Genomic DNA, 22,937 nt, shown 5'->3' on the forward strand with positions numbered 1-22,937 from the left:
CTCCGCCTCCCGGGTTCAAGCCATTCTCCTGCCTCAGCCTCCCCAGTGGCTGGGATTACAGGCACCCATTATCACACCCAGCTAACTTTTGTATCTTTCAGTAGAGACAGGGTTTCGACATGTTGGGCAGAGCTCCTGACCTCAGGTGATCCACCCACCTCAGACTCCCAGAGTGCTAAGATTATAGGTATGAGCCACCATGCCCAGCTGCCAAATGGGATTTAAAAAAATTAAATGTGGGCCGGGCACGGTGGCTCACACCCGTAATCCCAGCACTTTGGGAGGCTGAGGCAGGTGAATCACCTGAGGTCAGGAGTTTGAGACCAGCCTGACCAACATGGCGAAAACCTGTCTCTACTAAAAATATAAAAATTAGCCAGGCATGATGGTGGGCACCTGTAATGCTAGCTACTCGGGAGGTTGAGTCAGGAGAATTGCTTGAAACCGGGAGGTGGAAGTTGCAGTGAGCTGAGATTGTGCCACTGCACTGCAGCCTGAGCAACAGTGCAAGACTCTGCCTCAAAAAAAAAAAAAAAGAAAGAAAAGAAATATATACATAAATAAAATGTGCCATTCAATTTCATTATATAAAGGTTTATTCAATCACATTGTGTGGATGCTATCACAGATGTGAACAGTATTAGGAAGCAAAAAGCAATCCCTTCATGTTTCTTAATATTCAAATAATTGTTTTTAATTTGCCAAAATGAAATCTAACAAGTCAAAGGGATCTTATTTCTAAGGACTCTTGGATTATAAACAAAATTTCTAAAGGGGTGACATCTGGGGAGAGTTACTTGGCTCAGTCACTGACCTTCCTTTATCCTTAAATTAAGAGTGGCAATTTCATGACCCCAAATAGTATAAAAAATATGTCCCTCAAACATACAAGCACCATAGTAAGCTAACAGCCTTTGAAGGTCTATATTTATTGTGTCACAGATAAGCTCAACTACAATTTGATTCGATTTAAAAAACAGTACAGTGCTACTCTAATCCAAAAAAAAAAAAATCAAATAATTGCTAACAATAAAGGGGATATTGTAAATGGCACTAAATTGTATCAAAATGGGAATGAACACTAAATAATTACAACTATGTACTTTCCAAAAACTGAATGACAAAAGAAAACTGAAAAATCCCCAGTACTTCTCATTAGATCTTCTTCTCATTTTCTTTCTGGTTTTTTTTTTTATTGTTGTTGTTGTTGAAAGACAGGGCTGGAATGCAGTGGCGTGATCTCGGCTCACTACAACATCCATCTTCTAGGCTCAAACCATCCACCCACGTCAGCCTCCCAAGTAGCTGGGACTACAGCGTGCACCACCATACCCAGCTAATTTTTGTATTTTTGATAGGGATAGGGTTTTGCTATGTTGCCCAGGCTGGTCTCAAACTCCTGGGCCCAAGTGATCCTCCTGCCTTGGCCTTATAAAGTGCTGGAATTACAGGCATGAGCCATCACATCAAGCCCCTTTCCTTCTCTTAACCAAGAAAGTAACATACAAAAACTGCCATGATGTATTCAAACAGTTATGGATAGGAATAGCTACAAAAGAGTTTAAGGTCTTTCTGACCTTTTAGGCTTCCTGATTAAAAAGAATTATAAAAAGTTCCATCAACCTTGCTGGGGGTATAGTGGCACATTAAATATTATGAAGTATCTCCAAGAATCAGTAGAAATATGTATTAAATTTCTACTGTGTGCAAATCTCTCTTCTGAGTTCAGGCTAAGTTCAAAAAGGGAAGAAAAGAAAAGGAGTTATTTGTATTTGAAAACCAGCATAGTTGTTGAAAGTCTTCAATGCAACGGACATTGCATTAAATATTCCATATTGGTGCTTCTCAAAAGATTTGTAATGAAAGACCAACTTTCTTGTTTTGTTTTTTTCCAACGCATTGTGGAACAATATTTTTAGAAAATACAAAAATCAATATTACAAAAATAAAGTGAAAAATAAGATATATGAAATACAAGTCCCAATTTTATTACTGTGCTCAACAGATATAAAATTACACTAGCAAACTATTATGAAGTCTCTAAATGTTTACTATTTTTGTACTTATCTTGTCATTACAGTAATAGACAGTTCATGGTATGTGGACCACACTTTGAAAGGCACTGTTCTATACGTAACCTATTTAATTTTCCAGAGTAATTTTAATGGCCTCCAAGTTCACAGTAATGACTACAATAAACCAAAGGAACACGGTGTCTTCTGAAAAACATGCAGGATTAAATGATTTCAAGATCCTTTTCAGTCCCACAAGTTCTATGATCCTAAAGCTAAAGATCTGATTTGACTGGTGAGTAAAACGCTCATTGCCTAATGATAGACATTTTTGTCATAGCAACAGAGTAGCTGAAAGAGGAAACGTGAGAATAAAAAAAGCGGGGGAAAATAAACTCAGAGAAGAGCAAGAATTTAACTGTGACGTAGATACTGACAGTAAGGAGATGTAACTCAAGTAAGACAGATAAAATACCAATAGGCTGGGCAACACAGTGAAACCCCATCTACCCAGCTACTGGCTGGGGAGGCTAAGATGGGAAGATAAGCTTGAGTCCAGGAGATTGAGGCTACAGTGAGCGGTGATGATAAGGAGAGAGGGAGGGAGGGTGGGAGGAAGGATGAAGGGAAAATAAAAAAAAAAACCTACAGCAATTACTTCCAAACACTCAGGGTAGGAGATGAAGCTCTCACAAATTAGTCTCTGAAAATTGGCCATTTTAACAATTAAGTTTAAGGTTAAAATATCTTTTTTTTTTTTTTTTTTTTTTTGAGATGAAGTCTCCATCTTGTTGCTTAGGCTGGAATGCAATGGCACGATCTCGGCTCACAGCAAACTTTGCCTCCTGGGTTCAAGCAATTCTCCTGCCTCAACCTCCCAAGTAGCTAGAATTACAGGCGCATGCCACCATGCCTGGCTAATTTGGTATTTTTAGTAGAGACAAGATTTCTCCATATTGGTTGGGCTGGTCTTGAACTCCCAACGTCAGGTGATCCACCCGCCTCTGCCTCCCAAGGTGCTGGGATTACAGGCATGAGCCACCATGCTGGCCAGGTTAAAATATCTTTAAGAACCTTGTTTACCAAAGCAAAGAAGTATGTAATAAATGAAAGACATATCAAAAAGATTACATAGCATTAAAAAAAAAGACTCTTAGATTCACGATTTTCAGCATCTCTATTGCACAGTATTAGTTTTATATTACTTACAAAATGCTAATGTATGGCATGAATGGCATTAATACAATTCTAGGCTTCTAGGCTCAATAAACTGCTACTACCATGTATTTTATTCTTTAATTGCAGAAACCTCCATGTTCTCATATCTAAAAGATAATTCCAGCTGAGCCCAGTGGCTCATGCCTGTCACCCCAGCACTTTGGGAGACCAAGGCAGGCGGATCAGGAGTTCTAGGTCAGGAGTTTGAGATTAGCCTGGTCAACATGGTGAAACCCTACTCTACTAAAAAAACAAAAATTAGCCAGGTGTAGTGGTGGGCACCTGTAATCCCAGCTATTCCAGAGGTTGAGGCACAAGAAGGTTGAACTCAGGAGGTGTAGGTTGCAATGAGCCAACATCGTGTCACTGCACTTCAGCCTGGGTGATAGAGTGAGACTCTGTCTCAAAAAAATAATAATAATTCCCATTGTATCTATCCCACAAGTTTATTCCTAGAGGAATAAAATAATGTTGTCAGTTAAACAAAATATGATTGATCCATAAAATAAAATATTATAACCTATTAAAAAGTATTATGAGCTGGGCGCAGTGGCACACATCTGTCAGCCCAGCTATTCAGGAGGCCGAGGCAGGGGGATCACTTCAGCTCAGGAGTTCAAGACCAGCTTGATCAACATAGCAAGACCTCATTTCAAAAAAAAAAAGGCCAAAAAATAATTATGGAAAGTTTATGTTATCAATATGAAAAATATCCTTATATGTATTGTTTAGTAGTAGGTACAAATAGCATATACAGTATGATCTCAAGGACAGAATAGTTATTATTCAGGTGGTAATAAATGTGCCCGTCTATGACCATAGCAAAAATGACAGATTATGACCAAAGAAAGGAACTTTAAACTAACATTTTGAATCATAACTGATGACATCAAAAAGATTCATTCAAAACATGTATCAAGAAAATTTAGAGGAGATACTGTTTCTCAGTTGTAAATAATGCCAGAAAAACTCATAAGGCTACAAGAGACAGAGATCCAAAACTACATTTGCTAAAAAGAAATTTGTGTCACTGGGCTGGGGTGGCTCACACCTGTAATCCCAGCACTTTGGGAGACTGAGGTGGGTGAATCACGAGGTCAGGAGTTCAAAACCAACCTGGCCAAGATGGCAAAACCACGTCTCTACTAAAAATACAAAAATTAGCCAGGTGCACTGGCAGGCGCCTATAATCCCAGCTTCTTGGGAGGCTGAGGCAGGAGAATCGCTTGAACTGGGAAGGCAGAGGTTGCAGTGAGCCAAGATCGCACCACTGCACTCTAGCCTGAGCAACAGAGCAAGACCCTGTCTTAAAAAAAAAAAAAAAAGGCCAGGTACAGTGGCTTGCACCTGTAATCCCAGCACTTTGGAAGGCCGAGGCAGGTGGATCACCCGAGGTCAGGAGTTTGAGACCAGCCTGACCAACATGGAGAAACCCCATCTCTACTAAAAATATAAAAAATTAGCCAGGCGTGGTGGTGCCTGCCTATAATCCCAGCTATTCAGGAGGCTGAGACAGGAGAATCGCTTGAACCTGGGTGGTGGAGGTTGCAGTGAGTCGAGATTGTGCCATTGCACTCCAGCCTAGGCAACAAGAATAAAACTCGGAAGGAAGGAAAGAAGGAAAAGAGGAAGAAAGGGAGGAAGGAGGGAGGGAGAGGGGAAGGGAAGGAAGGAAGGGAAGAAAAGAAGGAAGGAAGGAAGGAAGGAAGGAAGGAAGGAAGGAAGGAAGGAAATAAATTTGTGTCATTGTCAACACAGAAAGAAGCTTACTCTCAACAAACACATATCCTAAATCCTGTAGTAAAAGAACTGCCACTCAAAGTGTGGTCCTGGGCCCTCAGCATCATCGGCATTACCTGGGACCCAGTTAGAAATGCAGAATCTTCTCTATCATGTGAACCATGCTTTTTTTAAAAAAAAGAATAATATAAACAAACAAACAAGAAATGCACAAAGAATTGCAAACTCTGAGGATCTCCCTGCTTCCCCAGCAACCATTACACCAGACTCTACCTCTACACATTATTTTATTATGTATTTTATTTTTGAGACAGAGTTTCACTCTGTTGCCCAGACTGGAGTGCAAGGGCGTGATCTCAGCTCATTATAACCTCTGCCTCCCAGATTCAAGCGATTCCTCTGCCTCAGCTTCCGAGTAGCTGGGATTACAGGTGCCGGCCACCATGCCTGACTAATTTTTGTATTTTTAGTAGACATGGCGTTTCACCATGTTAGCCAGGCTGGTCTTCAACTCCTGTTCTACAGCAATTCACCCACCTCGGCCTCCCAAAGTGCTGGGATTATAGGCATGAGCCACCTTGCCTGGCCTACATGTTTGTTTTCCTTCCTTCCTTCCTTCCTTCCTTCCTTCCTTCCTTCCTTCCTTCCTTCCTTCCTCCCTCCCTCCCTCCCTCCCTCCCTCCCTCCCTCCCCTCCCTCCCTCCCTCCCTCCCTCCTTCCTTCCTTCCTTCCCTCCCTCCCTCCTTCCCTCCCTCCTTCCCTCCCTCCTTCCTTCCTTCCTTCCCTCTCTCTCTCTTTCTTTCTTTCTTTTTTTTTTTTTAAAGAGACAAGATATCTGTCACCAGGCTGGAGTACAGCAACACAATCGTAGCTCACAGCAACCTTAAACTTCTAGGCTCAACTGATCCTTCTGCCTCAGCTTCCTAAAGTGCAGGGACTATAGACATAAGCCACCACATTCAGGCTTACTCTACATTTTAACAAAACCTTCAGGTGGTATGCACATTAAAGTTAAAGAAGCCGGGCACGGTGGGTCAAGCCTGTAATCCCAGCACTTTGGGAGGCCGAGGCGGGTGGATCGCGAGGTCAAGAGATCGAGACCATCCTGGTCAACATGGTGAAACCCCATCTCTACTAAAAATACAAAAAATTAGCTGGGCATGGTGGCGCATGCCTGTAATCCCAGCTGCTCAGGAGGCTGAGGCAGGAGAATTGCCTGAACCCAGGAGGCGGAGGTTGCGGTGAGCCGAGATCGTGCCATTGCACTCCAGCCTGGGTAACAAGAGCAAAACTCTGTCTCAAAATAAATAAATAAATAAAAATTTAAAAATAAAAAATAAATAAAGTTTAAGAAGAGGGGCTACAAAGCCCAAAGAGAATTAAGAGGGAGTAATATGCACAGGTGCAACACAACAATGGACTTTTTCCAACTGATGCAACAGAGTTATCTTATGGTTTGGACGACAATCACATGGACAAGAATCTGCAATGATCTTTCCTCCATTTTCTAGAAAGTATCTTTCTTACTAATTAGAAGAAAGCTGGAGTATTTCTAGAAAGTATCTAGGTGTAAGTTTAAACACATAAAAGTAGCAAAATAGTCAGGGGCAGTGGCATGCATCTATAGTCCCAGCTACTTGGGAGGCTGAGGCAGGAGGATCTCTCGAGCCCAGGAGTCTGGGGCTGCAGTGTGCCATGACTGCACCTGTGACTAGCCACTGCACTCTAGCCTGGGCAACAGAGTGAGACTCTATCTCTCAGTAAATAAATAAATAAAATTTATAAAGTAGCAAAATACTATTTTTACCATTCACAAATTTTTTTATCAAACAAGTTATATATCAAAAGAGGTTCCATTGGAAGCGTCCATCATCCCAAGAATGCAGTTCTCCTTGAGTAGCAATTCTCAAGAATTAAGTACCTTGATCTCGTATCTCCAACAAAGTGAAAAAATAAAACAGAAATACAGAGAACAGAAAGTATTAAAATATATATGAGAAAATATATCATTAAGATGCCCTTTTTCAAAAATGTTTTAAACTTGGTCTACATATGTCCAAGTCTACTTAGTCTACTTGGTTTTAAACTGGCTTCATATGTCTCTAGCAAAAATAACAACATTATTTTAATTAAAAATAAGATCAAGATCGTATTATTATTCAACTATAGAATAAAGACAAGCATCTAATTTTTTCCGGCTTTAAAGAACCTGAAGGATAATGTCGTTCACTCATAACAATACATGACTTGAATTATAATGGGTGTTTTAACAGAAAAGCTCTTCTCCCATCTATATTTTCTTCATTACTATATGCCATGTGTTAGTTGCTATTCCGGGTGTGTTACCCCATTTATCTCATTTAGTGTTTTTGATTTACCTTTTTTTTATTTTTTATTTTTTTCTTGAGACGGAGTTTCGCTCTTGTTACCCAAGCTGGAGTGCAATGGCGCAATCTCGGCTCACCGCAACCTCCGCCTCCTGGGTACAGGCAATTCTCCTGCCTCAGCCTCCTGAGTAGGTGGGATTACAGGCACGCACCACCATGCCCAGCTAATTTTTTGTATTTTTAATAGAGACGGGGTTTCACCATGTTGACCAGGATGGTCTCAATCTCTTGACCTCATGATACACCTGCCTCAGCCTCCCAAATTGCTAGGATTACAGGCGTGAGCCACCACGCCTGACCCTTTTTTTTTTTTTTTTTTTGAGACAAGAGTCTCACTGTGTCTCCCAGGCTTGAGTGCAGTGGTGCAATCACTGTAGCCTCAACCTCTAGCCTCAAGTGATCCTCCCACCTCAGCCTCCCAAGTACCTGGGACTACAGGTGCATGCCACCATGCTTGGCTAATTTTCTTTTCTTCTTTTTTTTTTATTGTATTTGAGGTTTGGGGGTACATGTGAAGAGCATACAAGATTGTTGCATAGACCTGGCTAATTTTCTAATCTTATTTTTGTAGAGCTGGGGTCTCACTATGTTGCCGAGGCTGGTTTTGAACTCCTGGGCGCAAGCAATCCTCCCACCCTGGCCTCCCAAATGCTAAGAATTCAGGTGTGAGTCACCATACCCAACCCTTATTTATCCTTGAAGGGGAGCATTTTGTAACCAAGAAATTGAAACTCTGATAGATAGTAGAGCCAAGATAACAGCTGGCGAGATATGTCAATGCCTAAGCTCACAGTCTTAACCACTAGGCTTACTCTGTCCATAAGCATCCCCTGAAGGATCCTGCGTTTTGAAGTCCCAGGTTATTTATTTGTCACTGACTCCACAGACCATCCTCCTTTAAATCCCACAGGGCACAATATTCTGTATGGCCCTGCATCTTAACTTGTATTCCAAAAACAACAAAAAAACTCTACAATATAGTACTTTACATTTAAAAGCCAGTCATGAGCAAGACATATACTTATTTTTCGTGTAAGTACCTGCTTAACTCCAGAAGCAGAAAGGACATTGAAGCACCAAATAGAACTACTTGAAGAAAGATGAACTACTTGAAGAAAGATTATCAGAATTTGGGAGCACTCTTCTAGTTAACACTGTAGGTTCCCAATTACAATGTGCATGGAAATTATCAAACAGACTTGCAACCAGAGGGCCCCTGAATTCATTACAAGTCCTCTGTCTCTATTGCTGTGATACTTAAGTATCTATCTGTATTTACTGGGACTGTGTTTATGTACACAACTGTATACATTTGTTTGAAAAGATTCACTGTTTCAGTTGTTTCAAAGCTGCCCCCATTGATCTGCTAACAGAGCTGAAGCTGCCACGGGTAATATCCTTGCTTTTTTTTTTTTTCTAACATGCTAAGTTTCTGAGTATTTCATACTTTAATATTCTCCAAAATACCACTGCTGCCTTATGGAAGTTAATATTGTCCAGAGTGAAGAGTAAGGGCCCTGAGGAAGACAATCTGCAGGTCTCCTCTGTAGGAACAGAAGGTAGTTATGGAGGCTGCAGTGGAGGGATGGGAGAAAGCGGGTACATCAGGCTGGGTATGGTGGCATACGCCTGTAATTCCAGCTACCCAGGAGGCTGAGGCAGGAGAATCACTTAAACCCAGGAAGTGGAGGTTACAGTGAGCTGAGATTGCGCCACTGCACTCCAACCTGGCAACAGAGCAAGATTTCGTCAAGAAAGAAAGAAAAGAAAGAGGGGTGGCTGGGTGCGGTGGCTCACACCTGTAATCCCAGCACTTTGGGAGGCCGAGGCAGGCGGATCACGAGGTCAACAGATATAGACCACTCTGGCCAACATGGTGAAACCCCATCTCTACTAAAAATACAAAAATTAGCTGGGCGTGGTGACACGCACCTGTAGTCGCAGCTACTCGGGAGGCTGAGGCAGGAGAATCCCTTGAACCCAGGAGGCAGAGCTTGCAGCAAGCCAAGATGGCGCCACTGCACTGCTGCCTGGGTGACAGAGCAAGACTCTCTCTCTCAAAAAAATAAAATAAAATACAATAAAATAAATGCAAAATGTATGCCAGATGCAGTTTATAATCCAAGCACTTTGGGAGGCTAAGGCAGGTGGATAGCTTGAGCCCAGGAGTTTGAGACCAGCCTGAACAACATGATGAAACCCCATCTCTACAAAAATATAAAAATTAGCCAGGTGTGGTGGCACACGCCTATAGCCCCAGATACTCAAGAGGCTGAAGTGCTTGAATCAACTGAGCCCGAGTGGTCCAAACTGCAGTGAGCCATGATTGTGCACCACTGCCCTCCAGCCTTGGACAACAAAGTGAGACCTTGTCTCAATAAAAAAATAGAAATTTAAAAAAGAAAAAGAAAAATGCAAAGTGTAACTGCATTTACACTGTAAATTACAATTTACGGAACTGTAATTGCAATTCCTAGAGTCTCACCTGAACTACTTCATTTCATCAAAAATAACTACCTATTCTTATTTATTTTCCATTAGTGAACTTTTCCTGGCATGTATTCTCAACTCATGATCTTATTTGATCACAGAGCCCTAGAAGGCTTGTTGGGCATAAGATCTTGTCACAACTACTCAATTCTGCTTTGTAGTATGAAGGGAGACAATAGGGAAACAAATAAAATTCTGGGTGTGGTGGCTCATGCCTGTAATCCCAGCACCTTGGGAGGCCGTGGTGGGTGGATCATTTAAAGTCAGGAGTTCGAGACCACCCTGACCAAGGTGGTGAAACCCAATCTCTACTAAAAATACAAAAAAGGGGCCGGGCACAGTGGCTCACAGCTATAATCTCAGCACTTTGGGCGACCAAGGTGGGCGGATCATTTGAGGTCAGGAGTTCGAGACCAACCTGGCCAAAATGGTGAAATCCCGTCTCTATTAAAAACACACACAAAAATTAGGCCAGGCCTGGTGGCTCACGCCTGTAATCCAAGCACTTTGGAGGCCAAGGCAGGAGGATCACCTGAGGTTGGGAGTTCAAGACCAGCCTGATCAACATGGTGAGACCCTCTCTAAAAAAATAAAAAATAAAATAAAATGAAAACAAAACAAAACAAAATAGCCAGGCACAGTGGCATGTGGCTGTAGTCCCAGCTACTTGGAAGGCTGAGGCAGGAGAATGGTTTGAACCCAGGAGGCAGAGGTTGCAGTGAGCCTAGATGGAGCCACTGCACTCCAGCCTGGGTGACAGAGCTAGACTTCATCTCAAAAAAAAAAAAAAAAAAAAAAAATTGGCTGGTTATGTTCCAATAGAACTTTATTTACAGGCCAAGCACGGTGGCTCATGCCTGTAATCCCAGCACTTTGGGAGGCCAAGGTGGGTAGATTACCTGAGGTCAGGAGGTCAGGAGTTCATGACCAGCCTGGCCAACACAGTGAAACCCCATCTCTAATGAAAATATAAAAATTAGCCAGGTGTGGTGGTGGGCACCTGTATTCCCAGCTACTTGGGAGGCTGAGGCAGGAGAATCGTTTGAACCTGGAGACTGAGGTTGCAGTGAGCCAAGACCTTGCCATTGTACTCCAGCCTGGGCAACAAGAATGAAACTATGTCTCAAAAAAAAAACCCAAAACTTTATGAAAATAGATAGTTGGCTAGATATGACCATGAGAGCCACAGTTTACTGGCCTCTAAAGAGCACTGTCTAATAGAAATATGTGAGACACATATCTAATTTAATATTTTCTAGAAGCCATGTTATAAAGGTAAAAATAGATAAAATTAATTTTTGTATTTTTAATTTAAATAGTATATTTTACTTAACCCATTATATATACAAATCATCATTTCAACATTTAATCAATATGAAATATTACTAGTTGGGTGTGGTGGCATATGCCTGTAGTCCTAGCTACTGGGGAAGCTAAGCCCAGGAGTTCAAGGTTACAGTGAGCTATGATAGTGCCACTGCACTCTGGTGTGGGACAGAGTGAGACCCTGTCTCTAAAAATGTAAATTAAAATAAAAAATATTACTGAGATATTTTCCATTTTTGTTTTGCATGAAGTCTTCAAAAATCCGGTGTGCATTATACTTTCAGCACATTTCTTTTTCTTTCTTTTTTTTTTGAGACGGAGTTTCGTTCTTGTTACCCGGGCTGGAGTGCAATGGCGCGATCTCGGCTCACCGCAACCTCCGCCTCCTGGGTTCAGGCAATTCTCCTGCCTCAGCCTCCTGAGTAGCTGGGACTACAGGCGTGCACCACCGTGCCCAGCTAATTTTTTTGTATTTTTAGTAGAGACGGGGTTTCACCATGTTGACCAGGATGGTCTCGATGTCTTGACCTCGTGATCCACCCGCCTCGGCCTCCCAAAGTGCTGGGATTACAGGCTTGAGCCACCGCGCCCGGCCACTTTCAGCACATTTCAATTCTGACCAGCCACGTTGAAATGCTCAGTAGCCACATGTGGGTGATGTTTACCAAGTGGACGGTGCAGTTCTGGAGGCTACTTAAGTAAAACTCCTAAACTTTGACAATACTAATGTAAAACAACAATATGAACAACAAAAGAAACTGCAGGCATATAACTGGACTCTATAAAGAAGAGAGAAGCAAAAATGCATTTCAGATTCTAAAAACAATGTTTCTCCTGCGATAACAACTGTTTAGTGCATCTTCTTTGTTGTTGTTGTTTTGAGATAGGGTCTCCCTATGTTGCCCAGGCTGGAGTGCAGTGGCATGATCTTGGCTAATACACTGCAAACTCTGCCTTCTGGGCTCAATTGATCCTCCCACCTCAGCCTCCTGAGGACTTGGGACTACATGTGTGTACCACCACACCCAGTTAATTAATTTTTTTTTTTTTTTAGTAGAGATGGGATTTCATCATGCTTCCCATGAGCTGGTCTCACACTCCTTGGCTCAGGCAATCTGCCCACCTTGGCCTCCCAAAGGGCTGGGATTACAGGCAATGGTTACTGTTTGAGGTTACCTCTTTAAAATGATTAGCAGCATTAGATACCAATGTTAACAAAATTTTATTAAATTTTATTCACATACTTTCAGCTGACCAACATTCTCCTCAAACAAGAGGGGAAAAACCCAAAATACTCGGTGAACAAAAAAATTTGTTCTATTTTGGCAGAGCACGGTGGCTCACATCTGTAATCCCAGCACTTTGGGAGGCCAAGGTGGGTGGATAACTTGAGCTCAGGAGTTCAAGACCAGCCTGGGCAGCTTAGTGAGACCCCATCTCCACAAAAATTTTTAAAAAATAAAAAGTTAGTCAGGTACAGTAGTGTGAGACTATAGTCCCAGCTACTTGGGAAGCTGAGATGGCAGGATCGCTTGAGCCCAAGAAACTGAGGCTGCAGTGAGCTATAATTATACCACTGCATTCAGCCTGAGCAACAGATTGAGACCTTGTACTTAAAACAACAACAAAAAAAAAACCATTGTTCTATTTTGAAAAAATTTCAAAATTTCTATTTTGAAAAAATTGCTTGTTACTATTTTTTTAGTATTGTACATGTGGGAACACTGCCAATACTACTTGGGTTTGTTGACTGCCTTCAGTGGGAAGAAAACGGTGAACTCTGGCTGGGTGCAGTGGCTCATGCATGTAATCCCAGCACTTTGGGAAGCTGAAGCAAGCAGATTACTTGAGGTCAGGAGTACGAGACCAGCCTGGCCAACATGGTGAAACCTCATCTCTACCAAAAACACAAAAATTAGCCAGGTGTCGTGGTGCACACCTGTAATCCCAGTTACTTAGGAGGCTGAAGCAGAATTGCTTCAACCAGAGAGGTGGAGAGAAAAAAGAAAACAAAACAAAATGCTCAATTTCAGCTAAAGGTATATGAAAATAAAGATTTTTCTATCTAAGGTCACAGATGCCGTGAATTCTATTCATAGATCCCATGCACCTCTGAATCCCATTTAGGTTCAGAACCCCTGAGAGAAAGGAAACTTACTTATAAACTAACTGAAAAAATGCTTCCAGCAGGGCACAGTGCCTCGAGCCTGTAATTCCAGCACTTTGGGAGGCTGAGGCGGGTGGATCACCTGAAGTCAGGAGCTCCAGACCAGCCTGGCCAACATGGTGAAACCCTGTCTCTAGTAAAAATATCTGAATTTGGACAAGCATAGTGGTGGTACCTGTAATCCCAGCTGCTGGGGAGGCTGAGGCAGGAGAATCACCTGAACCCGGGAAGCAAAGGTTGCAGTATTCAGAGATCACATCATTGCACTCCAGCCTGGGCAAACTCTGTCTAAAAAAAAAAAGCTTCCTTCTAAGTTCCCCAACTGTATTTTTACCTTTCATTCATTTTCTCCTTTCCAGATTAAAAAAAAAAAAAAAGTAGTTGTTTTTCAGCTACTTTGTAACTGAATAATTAAGAAGGAATTGTTAGATACAGTGAACCCCAAGTTTCTCTTCAAAGAATCAATGTCAATATGTACAGCTCTCTTATTCTTTCTCTATTTTAAAGTTTAACTTTCTTGTAGTTTCAGTAAACAACCTTCTCCACCAGTTCTAATCAGTAGTTCACATCTGTTCCCCTGGCCCCTGGCTCTGCCCTGACTCATCCCAGTCACCTTCTTCAGACACCTGTTCTGGTCACCTTCTTTGACCTAGGTCACCCCTGGCTACCTGCTCTCACCCTTCTGTAACTATCCTTCCCACCAAACCACCCACCCTGCCACTCCAGCTCGAACCCCTGCTCTCTTTAAAATAGCCAATAGGGATTAGTCTAGCTTGTGCAGTCTAACCCTAGCCAATAAGAGAATGACAGCAGTAGGGCAACCCCCATTAGGCATAAGTATCCCTTCTCTATTGTCCAGATGTACTCGCCATTGTTTCATCTATGAGCCACATCCTTCTATAGAAGTAAATTGCCTTGCTGAGGAAATTTATATTCAAGTGCTACTTCTTCTGTGGCACCGAAAATTCTACTTATAACAGAATTAGTATCAATAAACAAAGAAGGAAATTCTATTACCTACCACTGTTTTAATGCAAATATATAGACACACATTCTCCTTTAACATTCTTCTTTTTTTTGAAATTGAGACAAGGTCTCACTGTCATCCAGGCTGGAGTGCAGTTGCACGATCAAGGCTCAGTGTAGCCTTAACCTCCCAGGGCTCAGGCAATCCTCCCACCTCAGCCTCCCAATTGGCTGGGCCTACAGGCTTGTGCCACCATGCTCAGTTAATATTTAAATTATTTGTAGAGACAGGGTCTTCCTATGTTACCCAAGCTGGTCTCGAACTCCTGGGCTCAAGCAATCCTCCCACCTCAGTCTCCCAAAGTGGTGGGATTATAGGCATGAGCCACCGCACCTGGCCAACATTCTTAATTATTTCAATGGTTTAAAAAAAAAGCAAACATGCCATAGAGATAGAAGGTCCAGATTTTCTACTCTGCCCCATAACTAGCTACATCGATTGTATTAGACGTTACATGCTTGAAATCAGTAACACAAACTACAGAACACAAAGCAAATATAATAAACACAAAAAAGATCCATTACAAATACAAACTGAACATTAATATTTTGTTAGTATAAAACCACTACTTGAATGCTGAACCTGTAGTTATTAGCATTACTAAAGCTACAATATGCCTTATTGTTAATCTAAAAATGCTACACAATGTGCTCTGACCTAGTAATTCAGCCAACCACAGGTTTCAGTAAAAGCTCTAGGGATCCAAACGTGTCCACTCCAATGTGTCCCATCATGAACATTAATTATTCACCAAATGTGCTTAATAGCACTTTTTAAACTATAAGCTCCATGCAAATATTCAACATTATTGGGAGAGGATTCATACAGCACTATTAAAATCCCTTTAAATTATAAAGTATTAGCAGTAAGAAGTCACAGAAACACTTTAAAAATCACTACAAATTTATAATTTACCAAACTCTATTAAACAGATAACAGTTTAAATACTAAAAATTATTTTGCTTCCTATAAATTATCTTTAAATAGCAGATTTTTAGAATAGTAGATTTGAAGAAACAGCAGAAATTATAGTATATGCATAATTTACTATGCAAACATTAAAAATTATATCTTTAAATCTTATTCAACAAAATGTTCCCAGTAAGTAATTACAGGATCCAAAACTTCAAACAGCATATAATCCAAACTTTATCTATATAAAAATATGAGCTGAAGAAGCAAATCATAAAAAATTAACTTTGTTCCAGTGAAATGGTATAATCCCAGGGTATTTATTGTCTCTCTGATACTTTTAGATGTTTTCTCTATTTTCAACAACATCCCTGTATTACTTATGTATAATCAAAAAGGTTTTATATAGCATGAAAATAGAATCCACTTATTATCAGTATTTTTCATATAGGTCAAAAAATGTGGAATCACTTATGATATTAGCATGTAAGAGAGAAAATTTTCAGCGGATCTGAGTCCGAACAGTTGGCCTAACAACTGCTGTGTATTCTGAGCACACTTTGGGAGCCGATGCTTCTCTTCCGGGTATGTGCAACTCCCTCGCCCTAGTGGTCTCTGGCGGCATCCAAAAACCATCACGGAGTAAGAAGTCGTCATTTCTCTCCTACCTATATATGGACATGATCTGTATTAACTGGATTACTGACCAAAATGAGCCTATGCCTGGATGAGAAAGTGATCAAGCCACAAGAGAGATTCTCTGAAGTGAAGTCATAAGAGTGGGATGGCACTGACAGAAAATTCTGGCTTTTTTTGGCTGACCAGGGTTCAGCACACATTTCTAGGTACCCAGTTACATCCATTGGATGCAACTTTTGGAGTGAAAGTTATTGGCTTACACGAATGATAAATTAAGCAAACCTATGAGTTTTTTTGTTTTGTTTTGTTTTGTTTTGAGACAGGGTCTTGCTCTGTCACCTAGGCTGAAGTGCAGTGACATGATCTTGGTTCACTGTGACCTCTGCCTCCCAGGTGCAAGCAATTCTTCTGCCTCAGTCTCCCAAGTAGGTGGGGTTACAGGCATCCACCACCAAGCCCAGATAATTTTTTTTTTTTTGTATTTTTTGTAGAGACGGGGTTTTGCCATGTTGGCCAGGCTGGTCTCAAACTACTGACCTCAAGTGATCTGCCTGGCTTGGCCTCCCAAAATGCCAGGATTACAGGTGTGAGCCACTGCACCCAGCCAAATTAAGCAAACCTACAAATTCTAAAATGGCCTTTGCAAGGGTGTGTGGAAAAGAGGTCCTATCAAACACTAATATCAGGACTATAAATTGGTAGTCATGTGGGAAGACAATTTGGTAGAATCTATTAAAATTAACTTGTCACCCAGCAATTCCACTTACCCTAGAGAAATAATCCCAGGTATGCCTAAGCAGGTATGCAAGAATCTGTACTGAAGGACTGTTTTTAAGAGTGAAAAACTAGGCCGAGCACAGTGGCTTACGCCTGTAATCCCAGCACTTTGGGAGGCTGAGGCAGGGAGATCACCTGAGATTGGGAGTTCAAGACCAGCCTGACCAACATGGAGAAACCCATCTCTACTAAAAATACAAAATTAGCCGGGCATGGTGGCAGATGCCTGTAATCCCAGCTACTCGGGAGGCTGAGGCAGGAGAATCACTTGAACCCGAGGCAGAGGTTGCAGTGAGCCGAGATCACACCATTCACTCCAGCCTGGTCAATAAGAGGGAAATTCCATCTCAAAAAAAAAAAAATTTAAAGAAAAACTGAAAACAACCAAAATACCCATCATGCTCAACTAAATAATGGCACTCACCAAAATGTCCACCTACTAATCCTTGGAACCTGTAAATGTGACCTTAGGTGGCAAAAGGGACTTTGCAGATGTGATTAAGTTAAAGATCTTGAGATGGGGGGGATTATCCTAGATTACCTGGGTGGGCCCTAAATGTACACACAAAGATGCTTACAAAATGGATGCAGGAAGAGTGGGTCAGAGAAAGCATGTGACGACAGATCAGAGACAGCAGTGAGGTACTCTGAAGATGGAGGAAATAGCAACAAGGCAAGGGATACAAGTTGCCACAAGAAGCTGTGAAAAAGACATGGGAACCGATTCTCCCCTAGAGCCTGCAGAAGGAACCAGACCTACCAACGCTCGACTTTCAACCCAGTGAGACTCATTTCAAACTTCTGACTTCCAAAAATGTAAGATAATAAATCTGTGTAGCCTTAAACCACAAAATTTGTGATAATCTGTTAGCATGGCAACAAGAAAAAGATACTCATCAATAGGGAATGTCTAAATAAAACTATGGCATTTCTAGAGTCTTGTGCAGCACTTAAAAATAATGTGGTAGATATATATATGGAGACACAGAATGATCAAAACATATCCTTGAGGTTTTTTTTTTAAAAGCAAGTTACAGAAAGATATGTGTAGCATGACATCTTTATGTAAAAAGGAAAAAAACAGAATGGGTTATATACACACCAAAATTTTAAAATGGTATTGAAGAATACACACAAAAAAATTGTCACTAATTTAGCCACGGTAGGAAGGACACAGAGACCCAGATTAGAGCTGGTACTCAAAAGGGACTTCAGTTTTACCTGTTATTTCCACTTTGTCCAAGAATGTATTCAGGTACTACTCATACTTGGTTTTTAAAAATTTATTAGATACATAAGCTGTGCTTAAATACAGGATCGAAATAATCATTACATAGTTTTTGCAATCTTCTCTCCTTTTGAAATAACTATGCATTTGTCCCATAGTTGATCACCTGCTGTTATGTACATCATATCTTATAAAACAGACTGCACTCCTTGTGTTCACCCCGCAACCACTGTTGTAAAACAAGATGGAAAGGCAGGGAGGAGAAAGTAGGGGCACTTTCAGCAATTGACAGTCCTTTAATAATTATCACCACAGGTACCTTCAGACCTACCCACCCAGCATCTCTAGACAACAGGTGGTAGTCAAAATGGAAGCCAAGAAGACAGGTAATAATCAAAGTTGATTTATTTAGCAAGACCTTAGCTATACAGTTAGAGAAAAACTGAAACTGAGACTATTATCTCATCTGCCTAGCCATATTACAAACAAATTGGGAAGGAAGAAAATTCCAGCCAGGCTCTTCTAAAAATACAAAGTTGGCTGGGCATGGTGGTACATCCCTGTAATCTTAGCTACTTGAGAGGCCGAGGCAGGAAAATTGCTTAAACCCAATAGGCGGAGGTTGTAGTGAGGCAAGATCACACCATTGTACTTCAGCCTGGGCAAAAAGAGCAAAACTCCATCTCCAGGGGAAAAAAAAAAAAAGTAAAGAAAATTCCGGCCAGGCGCAGTGGCTCACACCTATAATCCCAGTACTTTGGGAGGCCGAGGTGGGAGAATCACCTGAGGTCAGGAGTTCCAGACCAGCCTGACCAACATGGAGAAACCCCATCTCTACTAAAAATACAAAATTTGCCAGGTGTGGTGGCACATGCCTGTAATCCCAGCTACTCAGGAGGCTAAAGCAGGAGAATTGCTTAAACCCGTGAGGTGAAGGTTGCAGTGAGCTGAGCTGAGATCGCACCATTGCACTCCAGCCTGGTCAACAAGAGCAAAACTCTGTCTCAAAAAAAAAAAAGAAAATTCCACAGGGATCACCAAACAAAAAACTATTCCACTACTCTAGAAAAAGTTATGCTGATGGGATAGTTTTGCTTTCATATACAATGGGCAGCTGACTGAATATGCATAAAACAACTTCCAAACAACACAGCACCTTTTAAAGAGAGTCTCCAGAGGGTGGCAAAAAATAATAACAAGAAAAAAAATAAAAATAAAGAGAGTTAATACACTTTAAACATACTCTAAATATAATTTTTTTTAAAATATTTTGGTATCAGGGTCTCACACTTTCATCCAGGCTGGAGTACAGTGGCACAATCATAGCTTACTGCCTCTTCCAACTCCTGGACTCAAGTGATCCTCCCACCTCAGCCTCCCAATTAGCCAACCATGTCCAGCTAAGTTTAAAATGTTTTGTAGAGATGGGTTCTCACTATGTGCCTCAGCTGGTCTTGAACTTCCAGCCTCAAGCAATTCTCCTGCCTTGGTCTCCCAAGTGCTGGAATTACAGGCATGAGCCACCATACCCAGCCCACATCCATCTTTTTTTTTTTTTTTTTTTTTTAAGACAGGTTGGAGTATAGTAATGCAATCTTGGCTCACTACAACCTTTGTCTCCTGGGCTCAAGCGATTTTTCAGCCTCAGCCTCCTGACTAGCTGGGATGGGACTATAAGTGCATGCTACCAGTAGCCCAGCTAATTTTTTTGTAGAGACAGGGTTTTGCCACGTTGTACAGGTTGGTCTTAAACTCCAATCCACTCCTTGGCCTCCCAATGTGCTAAGATTACGGGCATGAAACACTACATCTGTCCACATCCATCTTTTTCATTCTGATATTAGCCCTAGCATTATCACACTCTTATAGATGATGATAGTATAACATAATAGTTCAAGAGTATGGACTCAGGGCTGGAATCAGATCTATTTCAGCCTTAGCTTTGCCACTAACTATCTGACCATTGTCAAGTTACTTAACTTTCGTCCGTGCCAGTTTCCTCATTCATGAAATAAAGATAATCTTTGGCTGGGCATGGTGGCTCAGGCCTGTAATCCCACCACTCTGGGGGCTGAGGAGGGTGGATCACTTGAGGTCAGGAGTTTGAGACCAGCCTGGCCAACATGGTGAAACCACGTTTCTACTAAAAATAAAAAAGATAGCTGGTCGTGGTGGCATGGGCGTCAGGATGCTGAGGCGGGAGAATTGCTTGAACCCAGGAGGTGGAGGTTGCAGCGAGCCGAGATCACACCACTGCACTCCAACCTGGGTGGCAGAGTAAGACTCCATCGTGAACAAAACCAAACAAAAAAATAATAAAAATAAAGATAATCTAGTATCAACCTCATGTTTTTTGTGAGGATTAAATGAAATAATGGATGTGAAGTATTTAGCACAGAATCTGCCACTCAATATGCTGGCACTGTTGTCATGGCAGTGGTAGAGATGGTGACAATGATGACTAAGAAGATGCACCAGAAGAAGTAACTAGGGGCTGGGCATGGTGGCTCACGCCTGTAATCCCAGCACTTTGGGAGGCTGAGGCGGGTCACCTGAGGTCAGGAGTTTGAGACCAGCCTGGCCAATATGATAAAATACTGTCTCTACCAAAAATGCAAAATTAGCCGGGCATGATGGTGTATGCCTGTAATCTCAGCTACTCGGGAGGCTAAGCCAGGGGAACCACTTGAACCTGGGAGGTGGAAGTTCAGTGAGCTGCAGTCGTGCCATTGCATTCTAGCCTGGGTGACACAGAACAAGATTCTGTCTCAAAAAAAAAAAAAAAAAAGAAGAAGAAGAAGAAGAAGAAAAAGAAAAAGAAAGAAAAAAAAGAAAAGTAACTTGAGATTTCTGAAGGTATGGAACTTGGTCAGGTGTGATGGCTCACACCTGTAATCCCAGCACTTTGGGAGACTGAGGCAGGAGGATTGCTCAAGGCCAGTTCACAACCAGCCTGAGCAACATGGCATGACTCCCTCTCTATAAAACATTAAAAAATTAGTAGTACATCTGTAGTCCCAGCTACTCAGGAGGCTAAGGTGGGAAGATCACTTAAAGCACAGGAGTGTGAGGCTGCAGTGAACTATGATCACACTAGTGCTCTCCAGCCAGCAACAGAGTGAAATCCTGTCTCTAGAAAAATATGTTTTAAAAAAGGTATGGAATTTGCCCAAGGTCACACAGCAAGCAAGGAGCAGAGCTAGAATTTCAATCCCAGTCTGACTCTTTAAACCTGACTGTAACTTCAAGGCAATACTGTCTCCCACAGCCCTCAAATACTTTATTCTCATTTTACAGCTTGAGCTAGACAAGCCTGAGAGCCTGCTGGGCCTTTTGCCCAAGCTCACAGAACACTGCACCAAGATTCAGTGACTCCTATTACAGTGCTCATTAACTGCATGGTAATCAACACTACTGGTGAACAAGGGTAGTTTATTCACTTACTCATTAACTCTTTCAAATCTAGAATTCTATAAAAGTACATAAATTTTGCTCAAAGGAAACACAGGCTAGCAGTGTCCTCTTAGAATAGCTCAACATAAACCAGAATATCATCTCAAAGATTCCACTTGAGTGAAGATTCCACTTGAGTGTATGATAAGTATTTAAAGCCTTGATTATTTCAGCTGATCAACTTCAAACCCAAATGCTCCTTTCCTTATTTCCTTATTTGGCAAAACAAACAAAATAATAAAAATCCTTTTGCGTCTTTTAGGTTTCATTTGTTAATTAACATATAATTGGCATACAGTAAACTGCACATATTAAAAGTGTGTGATTTAATAAGTTTTGACACACATACAAATGTAAAACAATCAAAATAGAGAAATATCCATCACCCAAAAAGTTTCTTCATGCTCTTTTATACTTCGTCCCTCTCTTCCTTTCCTGCCTCTATCCCCAGGCAGCCACTATAGATTAGTCTGCCTTTCTAGAATGTCATATAAATGGAGTCTTACAGTATGTACTCCTGTTTGTCTGGTTTCTTCCACTCAGCATAAATCCATGTTGTGAGTACCAACGGTTCATTTCTTTTGTTGCTGAGTAATACTCCATTGTATGGATATACCACATTTGTTTATCCATTCACCTGCTGACGGACATTTGGATTGTTTTCAGCTTTGGGCAGTCACAAATAAAGCTGACCTGAACATGAATGTTCAAGTCTTTGTGTGGTGTGAGGCAGGGTGGAGGGGGAGTACTTACAAGCAAACACAATGAAATATGAGAAGCACTAACCAAAATGCTTAAATTTAAAATGAACCTCAACCATGGAGTAAGAACTATCTTAGCCACCTTGGGTAAGTCAATCACCTTCTCTTTCAACACCCTTTTATACAATGCCTGCTTGTTCCCAACTGCAGTTTGTAAAGAAAAATGGGATAGGAAGCAGAAAGCTTTTGGAATTCCCACAAGTAAGCTACTGCTTTTTTTTCTCATCTTAAAATCCCTTTATTTTAAAAAGAATAATGTTCTATGAAATGCAATGCAAAATGCAATAACATTTGAGATGTCATTTTTGAGTTATTGCTTTTTTATTTCTCTTAAATGTATATTTATTTCAATGTTTTAAAAAAATGTCCTAAGCCGGTCGTGGCGGCTCACATCTGTAATCCCAAAACTTTGAGAGGTACAGGCAGGTGGATCAATTGAGGTCAGGAGCTTGAGACCAGCCTGGCCAACCTGGTGAAACCCCATCTCTACTAAAATTACAAAAAAAAATTATCTGGAGTGATGGTCACCTCTCATCCCATCTACTCAGGAGGCTGAGGCAGGAGAAGCCCTTGAACCTGAGAGGCAGAGGTTGTAGTGAACTGAGATTGCACCACTGCACACCAGACTGGGCAACAGAGCAAGACTCCTGTCAAAAAAAAAAAAAAATCCTATATGCCTTTGCTTTCCACCAGCAACATAAAATTAAATACAAAGAGCTATTTTTTTTCTCTTTGACTTTTTTCACATATTCTAACAAATGGCTATTTTAAAGGACATGAAAAAGCCTCACTCTGCATTC

The 22,937-nt window shown here is 41.3% G+C and overlaps 1 protein-coding gene and 1 pseudogene across 21 annotated transcripts in view; one reads left to right on the forward strand and one right to left on the reverse strand.

The window, feature by feature from the left end:
* The window catches only part of HECTD4 (HECT domain E3 ubiquitin protein ligase 4), a 224,153-nt gene that overhangs the window by 194,532 nt on the left and 6,684 nt on the right, over positions 1 to 22,937 (reverse strand). The window lies entirely within an intron of this gene.
* Positions 1 to 22,937, forward strand: part of LOC144577735 (dnaJ homolog subfamily C member 2 pseudogene) — a 63,960-nt pseudogene that overhangs the window by 35,680 nt on the left and 5,343 nt on the right.

The sequence above is a fragment of the Callithrix jacchus genome, chromosome 9 (genome assembly GCF_049354715.1).
Source record: "Callithrix jacchus isolate 240 chromosome 9, calJac240_pri, whole genome shotgun sequence".
Taxonomy (NCBI): Eukaryota; Metazoa; Chordata; class Mammalia; order Primates; family Cebidae; genus Callithrix; species Callithrix jacchus.